General features: G+C 44.7%; 1 protein-coding gene and 1 long non-coding RNA gene across 3 annotated transcripts in view; one reads left to right on the top strand and one right to left on the bottom strand.

Moving 5' to 3' along the window:
• Window positions 1–12,828, top strand: part of ADAMTS3 (ADAM metallopeptidase with thrombospondin type 1 motif 3) — a 281,800-nt gene that overhangs the window by 103,398 nt on the left and 165,574 nt on the right. The window lies entirely within an intron of this gene.
• The window catches only part of LOC148505401 (uncharacterized), a 156,801-nt gene continuing 154,975 nt past the window's right edge, over window positions 11,003–12,828 (bottom strand). The window contains exon 2 of the long non-coding RNA XR_015869893.1: window positions 11,003–11,775. This is a non-coding gene — a long non-coding RNA (uncharacterized LOC148505401). The remainder of the gene's footprint in view (window positions 11,776–12,828) is intronic.

The following is a 12,828-nucleotide window of genomic DNA, read 5'->3' as shown; positions in this document are numbered from 1 at the left end:
GAGGGGAGGGGTGGACCCAGCCCCCTCCAACAAAATACAGGTAATTAGTACCTGCTCCCCCCCCTACTTTGTGCCCCTGATCACACGTTCATGTCTTGCCAGTACATACAGTAGTAAGTAAGACAAGTCAAATTTAATTTCTGTGAATATGAACCTGGTTGGATAAATGACGGGAGATAAAATTATTGAACAATTGGTTGATAGAGGAGTATGGGGCCATTGGCTTTAATAAGCTGGCTCATTTTAGTGCTTGCTATAGCTTACATTGGAGTACAGGCAGTGAGCAATGAGACTTTGAATCTCTTCCAGTTCCTAGAGTAATAGGTATTTTATAAATCTTATGCAACTGTAAAAGTTGTAGTTATATTTATATGATTGGTTATCATTTCTTGGATGATTCAAAAAATAATGACATTTAAAAGTGGGTTTGCTTTTATACACCATCCTCTGGGAGGTCCAAGGTCCGAAGAGTCAGGCCAAGGTAGGAATTGTGGGAGTGAGGTACTACTAATTGCATAATTAACTACCCTTCCCCCGTAATGCATTGACATGATACATGGCGTTGGAGACCCCCCCCCAATTCATGAGTGTCCAGTAAATTCCAGGTAATTGAGCAATTATGCAGTAACGCATCTGCCTAGCTCTCTAGCTGCACAGGGAATATTACTTTTGTGCTTTGCTTGTTCAGTTAGAAGCAGGTGTAAGCCAAATAATAATCATGGCACTTTGTATAAAACAACAAAATAAAGTAATACAGTGCCCTCTAAAGTGCGCCTAGCAGTGCAGATTCTTATAGAGGTTCCTCACCCCTCCACCAATATAAATGCTCTACCAGCGCTTCTCTATTAACAACGTATATTATGGTATTTCCAAATTCAGATTTTAATCCTCTGGTTTTTGTAGTAATTACCAGTTTCCACACCAAGAGGCCTATTCATCATCACTTAATTTCTACAAAAGCAGGTGACAATGAACATTTTCACCTGCAATTGTAGATATTAAGTTATCGGGCCATTATTTAATGGGGTAAAGCAGGAGATATCACAGATATCTCCTACTTACCTTTCTCTCGCGGAATGACCCACTGTCCCCATACAGAATTCATCAAGCTCCGAAAATACAGTATTTTCGGATTTTAATTGCGGGAGCATTCGCCATTTTCAGATGGCGAGTGCTCCCGCTTCCGGCTTCCCACACCTTCCCTATGGGAAGGAGTCCCGGGTTGCAAAGAGAGATCTGTTTGGATCCCTCCACACCTGTCCGGCTCCTTTCGCCGGACGTTGGGGCTCTTGTGCGCACATGCGCACTAGTGTCACTGCTCCGAAAGGAGTAGTGAAAAGATTCACTGCTCCTTTCGTGAAGCCGCTCGCGGGGACAGCTGATTTTCAGATCATCTGTGTTCGCGCCGGAGCAATAATGGTATGTAATTCCCTCATGTAGACAGTTATTGGGAAATGGCCCACAAACAGAAAAGAGAATGTATATACTGTAACTCCATTTAATAAAACAAGCGCCTTAAAAATGATATAAAAGTACTAATGCAAAAAATTACATAATAGCAGAATCCACAAGTGGCAGAAATGGCTACGGACTGTTCTTTGCGCGCATAGACCAAAAGAGGCAGTCCTGGGCTCTCCTCCTGGTTGGTGTTCAAGTCCGTCTAAGCTGAATCATCGGTCACAGACACCTTTCACTATTCCATGCACAAGTCAGTGCACCTATTTCCCTTTTATATAGCACTCTTTATTTTTTTAAAAATAAACTGACCATAAGGAGAATCCTAGGCATTTGCAGCAACAGACCACACAGTGGCCCTGATTCAGAGCCGGACGCTCTGACAGAGCGCTCGCTCTGAATCAGGGCCGTCCTTCCTGATTTTTAGAGCGGCCTCCTCCACAGCTATAGCGAGCGGCCAGGAAAATGGTCGTGATGGTCAAGAGCATTGCGACCATCGGGCTTGCGACCCTTGTGGTACGGTCTCGTTGCCGCAAGCCCAAGAGTGCTTTCGGCTCAAACAGAGCCGAAAGCACTCCCACTGACATCACTTGTGATGTCAGTGGGGCCGGCCCCATGGGAACGCCTCTGTCTGGGCAGCCACGCCCCCGGCCCGCCCACCAAAGGGGTCGTGCTGTCACTCAACATCGACAGCACGCCCCCTTTGGTACGAGACCCGGAGCGACTGTATGCCCGTCACTGTCCGGGTCTCGCGCATGCGCACCACGGAGCCGGCTCCGTCGTGTGCATGTGCACTGGGACAACATCGACCCGCTTGCGAGCGCTCGCGAGCAGGTCTGAATCAGGCCCAGTAACCAATGTGTGGTCTGTTGCTGCAAATGCCTAGGATTCTCCTTATGGTAAGTTAGTTTTAATTGTTTGCATTAGTAGGATAGGGAGATAATTGCTGGGAATAGTGGTGGAATCGGAATGAAATAACGCTGGCCAATTCCCGGCAGCGGCAGCCCGACAGATGGGCAGATCCCGGCAGCGGTAGCCCGACAGCGCTGGAAATCCTGATCGTCCTAAGGTAAGTATATACTAACCTAACCCCCCTAACCCTAACGCTCCTTAGGGATGCCTAACTCTAACCTCCCCCCCAAGTGCCTAACCCTAATCCCTCCAGTAAGTGCCTAACCCTAATCCCCCCAGTAAGTGCCTAACCCTAATCCCCCAAGTAAGTGCCTAACCCTAACCCCCCCTTCCCCGCTGCCTTACCCTAAGTCCCCCCGGGGGTGCCTAACCCTTCCTCCCCCTAGCCTAACCTTCCCGGGGGGGTACCTAACCCTAAGTCCCCCCCGGGTGCCATAAACCTAACCCTCCCCCCCCGCGCGGCTGTCCGCTCGCGGCGCCCGGCATCCCTTCGATCGGGATACCGGGCGCCTGTCTCCCGGCGTCGGTGAAATGAGCGGCGTCTACATTCTAGACGCCGGGCATTTCACCCTCGCCGGGATATGACAGTCGGGAAGCCGGCTGCCGGTATAATGTCAGCCGGCTTCCCGATTGCATCCCAAGTAGTGGTCTCTTGGGAAGGGGTGTGGCTAAAATGAAAGCTGCGTAATTTTAGCTATGCCCACTACTTAAAGACATTGTGGATTATTCCACGAAACATGGCATTTTGCCGCAATGGGGGCAGCTCGAATGACGGGCCGGCCGAAGTAAGCAGCTGCATCTCCTCTCCGGGCTTCTCCCAGAGAGGAAATAACAAAGTAGTCAAGTATGAATTTATCTATATATTTATTTTTTTCTTGATTCAAGTTTTTAGTTAGAACTGTGTGGGGCACTGGTTTGACATTTCATTCTCTGTTTTGAAAGCATACGATTCAACCTACCTATCCATATATGGCTGCTAAGGACTGGCATACTTATACACATCAACTGTATTTTTATTGCTGTAAATCTATCTATACAGATTGCATCATCTAAATGCAGTAGTTGTATAAACCTTTTTTACCAAAACAAATGGTTCATGGAATACTTTCCCATATGATAATATTACTCATGAGTGGTTGTTTTTTATGTTCCAGTACCCAGTTAATCATTGGCAACAAATGAATGAAGAGTGAGATGGTTTATTAATTACTCCATTGCCACAAAGAGAGAAATACAACACAACTCTGCACTGGTAGCAATCTGGTTCACATTGTGCTTAAGTCCCAGGGCTGCAAAGCAGGAATGTAACTACTGGTTTTTTTTTTGTGCCACCCTACAGTGGCAGAAAACATCATCAAGTGCCAGGGCACTGTTAATTGCATTTAAATATGGCATTTATTTTATTTTCAGATTTCAAAAGCAACTCTTTAACTTCTCTGTTAACGGTTAAAATCTACTAGGGCAAATAAGAACGAGCTGTTGATGTTTTGTATAGTGACTTTGCAGTTTAATGTGACAGTTAGAGAACAACAGGAAGACAGTTTCTTTTGTCTCAGAATTTCTGATGAAGTATTTTATTATTTTGAAAACTTTACAATGTGAATTAAAAAATGTAGTATCTTTGACGCAGGGTGAGGAAGGGGTTTCAGATAATCATTAATACTTGAATTATAGCATATTCAGTTGCCCACGAACGTTTCAAAAACTTCGTGCCACCGGGTATTTGCAGAACGTGCAAGGTTTTTGGTATTCAATTGGATGAGAGTTTTCTTTTTCCCTACGGTGTGAGGTTTGTTTGTTTTTGTGCAGCATCTGAGCAAGTCCAATTTTTCCTAAAATCGTTATTTTAAAGAATCCTTGTTGGGACTTGCTTCAGAGCCATTGGACACACCCTGTCCTCTCATCCGTCTGACAAGCCGAAGTCTTCTCCGCACCCAGGACTCTGGTAAGTACTTCTGTGTGTGTGTGCTGCTGGTGTCTGTATGTGTGCTGCTGGTGTCTATGTGGGGTTGTGCTGGTGTCTGTATGTGTGCTGCTGGTGTCTATGTGGGGTTCTGCTGGTGTCTGTATGTGTGCTGCTGGTGTCTATGTGGCGTTCTACTGGTGTCTGTGTGCGGCAATGCTGGTGTCTTTGTGTGTGGGGTGTTGCTGCTGGTGTCTATGTGGGGTTCTGCTGGTGTCTGTATGTGTGCTGCTGGTGTCTATGTGTAGCGTTCTACTGGTGTCTGTGTGCGGCAATGCTGGTGTCTTTGTGTGTGGGGTGTTGCTGGTGTGTGTGTGTGTGGGGATCTGCTGGTGTCTGTATGTGTGCTGCTGGTGTCTGTGTGCGGCAATGCTGGTGTCTCTGTGTGTGGGGTGTTGCTGGTGTGTGTGTGCGGCAATGCTGGTGTCTCTGTGTGTGGGGTGTTGCTGGTGTGTGTGTGCGGCAATGCTGGTGTCTCTGTGTGTGGGGTGTTGCTGGTGTGTGTGTGGGGTTCTGCTGGTATCTCTGTGTGTGGGGTGCTGCTGGTGTGTGTGGGGTGCTGCTAATGTGCGACCTCTAATTAACTGTACCTGGACTTACCGTAAGTGGTGAGGACGCCCAGCCCCGGTTTAGCCCTCTCCCCCCTCTGAGCAGAGCCTTTGATATTGGCATCTCACCACTCTGCTGTGAGCTATGTCTATGTGAGGTGACGAGAGGTGATGGGTGGCGGGGAGTGGAGCTGTGCAGCTGGTAGTCCCAGGCAGCAGCTCATTTAAAAATAAAAAATTCTCCCCCACGGGTTTTACAATTATGTTTTTAAATTTTAAATACCGCGGCTATCGGGAGTGCGCATAGCTGTGGTATTTAAAAAATGGTCACAATGACCGCGTCATTTTTCGTGGCCCAATTTATGTGTGCATTTGAATATGCCCCAAGAGACAATAAAGTCTTGAACCCAAGTACTACATGTGGATATTAGGCCATATGTACAGTTTTCCAGAGCTCTGTGCTGCGACTGCTCTTATCCGCACACTTGGTTTCATAGCCATTATGCACATTTGCATCAGTCCTATTCCTGGTGCAAAAGATTTGCCTGAAAACTGTCCATACGCACAACTACACACAACCCACAAATCTGTCGACACACCATCGCAAAACCTTGCCCACGTCTGAACGCCCTGATGTCACCCAGTTATGCCTTTCCAGCCGCAAATGCAGATGTGACTGACTGACTATGACTCTGATCCAGAATTGTCCATTGAAAACCCAGGTAAGATCCGTCCAAATTGACTTGCGTTCAGCTAATTAGTAAAATTAATTGAAACCAGCTAAAATGGAATTTGCTATATACATACAGTATGTAGTAACAATATAACAATAATAAAACACATTTCTCCAATTATTGTATGTAGTACCCCTTTTACACTGACATGAAACTCCCGGGTTTTTGCGTGTGAAGACGCATAACTCAGGATTTTTGTCAGTGGCAACGGCTCAACCCGGATCCAGTGACCCAGGGATCCAACATGGTTAGCGTGCAGGGTTGGACACGGGTCATTCCCGTGTCACTCTGCAGTGTAAACGGCGCGGCCTGGGTCACGATGACCCGGGTTGTGCCGCATGCTACCTGATTGGACGGCTTCAGTGATGCTTGGAGATTACATAATCTCCACGCGTCCTATGCAATGCTGGAAGATCCGGGTCGTGTGAACGACGCCAACCAGGTTATTCCCGTTTCTATCTGCATGCAAAATGCTATGTTACAATGTTACAACAGCTGACACTGTAACGTAGCATTTTGCATGCAGATACACCCGCAGTCGCACACAGAATATAGGCATGCCGCATATCATTTTAATCAGAAGCTGTTTGTGCACCCTATTCACATCACTTTGTGATTAAGATGCATTTGAATGTAAATATTTGCACGAGGAGCTGCTCTGCGCTACCAAGTAATGGCGACTAGTAAAGCTTCATTCAGAGACGCTATGCACACAGAGCTTTTGTATGGATATGTATGCTAATGCTATAGGAGGGGACTGAAGGTAAAAGACGTCTCCTGCTAGCATCTCAGATCCAATACCTGCACTCGAAGATGCAGGACCTGATGCAGGCGCTGACTGCAGCATCTGCAAACTGATTAAGCTTAAGGCTACTCAGATTGGCAGCAGGAGATGAGTGTACTGGCAGGGCATCTAATATCGAGATATCGGAAAATCAATGTTTATGTCTGCACTGTTAGAGACGCGTTCTGCTGCGTTTTGTGAACAAAGGTCTCCTGTGTGCTTTTCCGTGAATTAACAGTATGACAACAATTAAATACATTGCGCAAAGGTGCATTTGACAGGGGCAGCGTCATGGTGTCAGGAAGGGAATGGAGGAAAACAGAAAGCGAGAGACTGACAATTAGATATTGTAAGGAGCAGGATCTAGTGTAGTACAGAGTAGTATATTTGATCCGCCGCCGGCATTATATACCGATTCGATGTGCCACTGCTATAAAAGGTTTTGAATGACTGTATTTCAGTGTTAATGATACATTGGTAATTGTACATATGGTGGAAGTAACTTAACAGAATTAAAAAATATATAACCAAATGGGGCTTTCTCGAGGAATGATGGTATCTTTACATGTGTTAAATAATTGCAAGCAGAAGATTACTGTATGTAAAGAATTCATTGACTAATTTGTGAAATGTCATAGTGCATACAGTCTTAAAGATGACATGGTTTTAAGAAGAAATGTCAAGATGCAGTAACATTTTACATATGTTTGTGTCTGTGTCTATGCATCATGTGAAATTGTGAGTCTAAGGGGTAAATTTACTAAGATGACAGTTCTATTAAGAAGTGATGTTGCCCATAGCAACCAATCAGATTCTACTTCTCATTTATCTAGCACCTTCTAGAAGATAATACCTGGAATCTGATTGGTTGCTATGGGCAACATCACTGCTTAATAGAACTCCCATCTTAGCAAATGTACCCCTAGGAGCGGCACTAAAGACTTGACTAGTGTTAGAGTGCCTATTTATATTCATTTTTCAACTTCTTCATGTACAGTAGTTAATCAGATTTTCAGAATGATCACAGCAGAGCAGAGTACTTCAGGGGTAAAGTGTGCTGACTTTGTGGGAGTTCACAACCTCTCTGCTTAGTAAACTGTGAGGGCACAGCTCAACAAGCATCATAACATTTGCTGCAGTGACAAGAAGGGGGTAAATATGCCAAATCTAAAGAGTGGAGATGTGAACAAGTGGCTTCTTCTCAACTTGTTCACTTCTGTACTCTTTTTGAAATTTGAACAATGGAAATGAGGAGTTATTTATCTGGAACCTCCACTACCACTCAATGAACCACCAAGCCAAGCTGTAGTAGGTGCAGGGGGTGCCATTACTATGGATCCTGATTATAAACTAGAGATGAGCTGGTTCGGATCTCAGAGATCCCGAACCCACCCGAATTTCGGGGATCCGGGGCGATCCGAGCCAAGCTCAGATCTCCCTGTCTGCCCCGGATCCCTCACCCGAGGCAAAACCTTGCGATCCCGCTGTCGGGTCGCAAGGTTTTGTATTGAGCGGGCTTAACGCTGATTGGCAGTTGCACACAGTCAGGAAGAAAAAGAAAAAGAAGATGGCGCCCACCATCCCCCGCTGCCTGACACCGCCGGCACCCCCCGCTGCCGACACCGCCGGCACCCCCACTGGCAGCATCCCCCGCTGCCGACACCACCACTGCCGGCACCCCTGCACTGCTGCATCACGTGCTGAGGACACCGTCAGTGACCCGACACTGCCGGCACTCCCACACTGAGGACACCACCAGCACCCTTGCACTGCCGACACTGTCAGCACACATGCACTGAGGACACCGCTGGCACCGCCGCTCTGCCGGCACTGTGCATTGAGAACACACCTGCACTGCCGACACAGTCAGCTAACCTGCACTGAGGACACTGCTGGCACCCCTGCTCTGCGGATACCGCCAGCACCCTGCATTGAGAACACCCATGCACTGCCGACACTGTCAGCAAACCTGCACTAAAGACACCACTGGCACTGCCGACATCGCTGGTACCCTTCACTTGAGGACACTGCCAGCACCGCAGAACTGCCATTCCATGTACTGAGGACACTGTCAGCAACCCCTGCACTGCCGACACAGCCAGCAAACCTGCACTCTAGACACCACTGGCACCCCCGATACCCTGCACTGAGGACACTGCAAGCACCGCAGCACTGCCATTCCATGTACTGAGGACACTGTCAGCAATCCCGCTCTGCCGACACTGCTGTCACAGTAAGTGCACTATTGGTGTATCCAACCCACACTGTATAACACACTGTATCTGTGTTGGAAATTGGAAGCTGAACTGCCACATGTTAGTGCCGCCCACTGTGTCACTTAGCATAGTCAGCCAGCTAGCTGGATGCAACCTTTTGGCCTTAACTAGTTGAAAAAAAATTATATTGTGAGGTGGTCAAAATTGATTGGAAACGACTGGAAATAAATGTTATTGAGGTTATTAATACTGTAGGAACAAAAAAAGGCCCATTTTATGTGATTTTAGCTGTTTTTTTTTAATTTTTTTTAAGAAAAAAATCAAGATCCAAAACCAAAATCCGAAAACAAAACACGGAGGTGAGGTTTTGGCAAAACCAATCCAGATCCAAAAGCAGGGGAGATCCAAAACCAAAACACGGGGGTCGGCGCACATCCCTATTATAAACTGTAGTTGCATACCAATTTCCTGTATTTGCCTGTTTAGAAATTGGGTTCGATCTATTGCCTGAATGGAGTGACATTCCACTTTCAGTGAGAGGGGGCACTGTAAATCATACTTGCCGATTCTCCCGGAATGGCCGGGAGACTCCCAAAAATTGGGCGGTGCTCCGGCCACCTGAAAGAGAGGACAAGTCTTCTGGTCCGGCCATCATCAGCGAAAATCCCCCCACCCCTTTTGCAGCCGCCCATTTACAGACTGAACGAGAATGATTCGGGAGGGCCGATAGCATGATTTGTTCTGAATCGCGTATTCACCTACCTTATAATGTCAGCAATGTATAGCAGGGGCAGGGCCACGATGACGCGATCGCAACGCCATGCCTCCGCACCACCCATCATTGCCGCCATTAATCCTCTCACTGCCCACTATTGCCACCGCTGCTTCGACCTTGCTGCCCCCTCCCGGAGGAGACAGCCAGAAAGTCGTCAAGTATGTTGTAAATTAGTATAATTTGAACTAGAGGGCACTGTAATGTGGTATTATGTTACCTGCTTATTGTAATGTGGTATAATCTGGACTAGGCACTGTAATGTGGCATAATCTGAACTGGAGGGCACTGTAATGTGACATAATTTTACCTGCTCATTGTAATGTGGTATAATCCAAACTGGGCACTGTAATGTGGCATAATCTGACCTGGAGGGCACTGTAATGTGGCATAATCAAATCTGCTTGTTGTAATGTGGTATAATATGAACTGGAGTGCACTATTTTACATACTATGAAGTGGGACATTGTAATGTGTCACAATATGAAGTGGAGGCACTATAGTGTGGTATAAAATTTACTAGGAGCACTAATGTGGCATATTATGAACAGGGGGAACTGTGATGTGGCATAATATAAACTGGGGACACTGTCCTGATATGAGTTGGGGGTACTGTATGGCATAATGTGTACTGACAGCCCTAAAATGTGACATAATGTGAACTTGGGCACAACTATGGTTCAGAAAATGAAATAGGGCACTATTATGGGGCTTATAGTTACCAACTGCTGCAGAGAGGTGTCACTCTAAAAGCATTGGCACGGGGTTGCCTTCAAAATGTTGCTATGGGGCCCACAAAGTTTTGGCTACTCCCCTGCACGAAGCCCCTCTCTCCTGCCTTAATTCTCCCCAGTGGTACTGTGTTCTCCACTAATGCTAACTCATCATAGAAGCTATGCACAACTCTGACCATGGGCATTTTAAGAGGAGGGGGCACATGTGTAGCCTCCATTTTGGCCCCCTCCTCTCTGTCGGCGCACTGAGCGCTGTAGATTCTGGCTTCATGCCAGAATCTACTGCACATGTGTGGGTCTCCGGGAAAATGGTGCCCTAGCCTGCTTTCCTGGGGACATTTGGTCTTCCTTCTAAAGAGAATTTTGACAACTAGAAAAATGTCTGGGGACACTGTGCTTTGTGGTTTTATTTATACCTCTCATATGCTCTAATATCCTAAGTTATTAGCGACAATTAAAACTTAGGATATTAGAGCAAATGAGAGGTATAAATAAAACCAGCTAAATCACCTCCTAATATCATCATCTTGGAGTGAGTGTGACGGGGTCCGTGGAACTGGTGACTCAAACAGATTGTTTTTTATTAAAATGTACGTGATTGTGTGCATTTTTTATTACATAAAGTTGATATAATTTTACATTGTGCGCTCCTTATTCTTTCCTTCTATAGGCTTGGTGAAGCCTGTATTAAAGTAGCGGCATTCTGGACCTTTCAAATTAACTATTGGGACTACAATTATTACATTTGAATGATACAAGTGGACACAGTGCACGACCAGCATTTTTGCCTATGTGTGTGTATGTGTATATATATATATGTATGTGTGTATATATCTATATATATATATATAATTAATGAGGAAACAATGAGTCACAAAATGAAATATCCAGAGAGAGTTTATTACAGCAATGAAAAAAACACAATAGGTATCACACGTACAAAAATAAAAAGATATATAGTTTATCTGTACATATAGGAAGATCAGGATTCAGCATCTGTCCCATCGCGTTTCATCCTAGACATATGACTTCATCATGGGGATAGATATGCTGAGTGAGCTACTCATATTTATAGTAAGCAGACTCCGCAAGATGGATTCCACCTGTGGCCCAATTCGGTGACATGACATCCTGTTCCCAAAAAAAGTATAACTACTTATATCTATACAATTCAGAGAGGTATTGAGAGTTAAAATAAAACATCTACTAAATTCATATTTCCGATGAATTATCTACGGAGAATACTGTTTATTCCGGCGTCACTTCCGTCGAACTGGTTGATGCTTTGTTCACATCACTTCCGCCTCGGAGATCTCCGCCAACCAGAATACTTAGCCAAGTTTAGTGATGTGGGTTTAGATATATACATCCTCTACAGCAATATCCTGAAACCACTACAAATGTACTAGTGCATAGTGCTTAATTTTATTCAGTTCCGACCAGTGGAACACATGGCGGCCATATTGTTTGGAACGCACTCGGCCATTTTCCCAGACATCCTGTAGTAACGGCGGCCATTAGGGAGAAGTCCATAAACAGTCTTACGATGGCGCTCAGGTGAATCAAGTACTGCTGCCATTTTGTAAGAGGATCTCACATATCATAGTGGACATTTTGTAGACCAAATGATAATAAGATGCTCCGAAATCCAACCGGGCTGTCAAGTAACCAAAAATATGAATAATTAATATACATCCCTATCAACAATAATCACTTATATGAACAATAATATACAAAAATACACAATATTATAAAGATAAAATATCCTACTAAATTTTTTTAAAAGATAAGATCAGCCAGGAAATAAAAATAAAGCATAATTAAAAATGAAGACTTAAGACATGAATATAAGAATGGGGCAATCTTAAAACTCTTGTTAAAACCCAAGGGAGACATTTTCTGGAGTTCAAACATCCAGAACATTTCTCTTCTTGCTAATTTATTTAGTATATCACCGCCTCTTTCTCCAGGTTTCACCAGTTCAATAGCTTTAAACGAAATATCATCAGGATTAGAATTATGCTTCTCAGTGAAATGTTTAGAAACTGCATGATTTAGAACCTTGTTTTTAATATTTTGAATATGTTCTTGTATACTAAGTTTTAGCACTCGCTTCATTTTACCTATGTATTTAAAACCGCACACACACTCCAGTAGATAAATTACCATAGTTGAGTTACAATTCATAAAGTCTTTAATTATGTACTCCTTTGATTTGTCAAAATTTGAGAATTTTTGTCAAATTGGATGCATATATTTACTAATGTTACAACTTCCACATTTGTAACATCCTTGGCATATTATTCATACCGTTTTCTGTCTGGGTTGTAGTTGTTCTCAAAAGTCTGGGTGCTAATATTTCCTTCAAGTTTTTTGTGTTCCTGAACACAATTTTTGGTTTAGGGGGAAGAACATCTTTTAAACAGGATCTGTAAGTAAGATATTCCAATGTTTATTGAGTGATGTCCTAATGGTTTAGGGCCTGATTCAGAGCCGTTCGCTATTTGCGGTCGTTCGTTCTAAAACAAGGGGTGGCTATTCAAATGATCAGTTCGCAAATTGCAGTCTGTTCACACCTCTAAGTCTGAATGAGCGAGCAAAACATACGCTCGTTTATTTGTTAAAAACGCCCCCTGGCCGCACGCACCATACGTCATGTCCGCTACTTATTAGATTAATCGAGTACATCGACCAGCGTATGAACTGCTCG

This window comes from Taudactylus pleione, unplaced genomic scaffold, assembly GCF_031769625.1.
Source record: "Taudactylus pleione unplaced genomic scaffold, aTauple2 ptg000454l, whole genome shotgun sequence".
NCBI lineage: Eukaryota > Metazoa > Chordata > Amphibia > Anura > Myobatrachidae > Taudactylus > Taudactylus pleione.
This window is presented reverse-complemented; position numbering and strand designations above follow the sequence as displayed.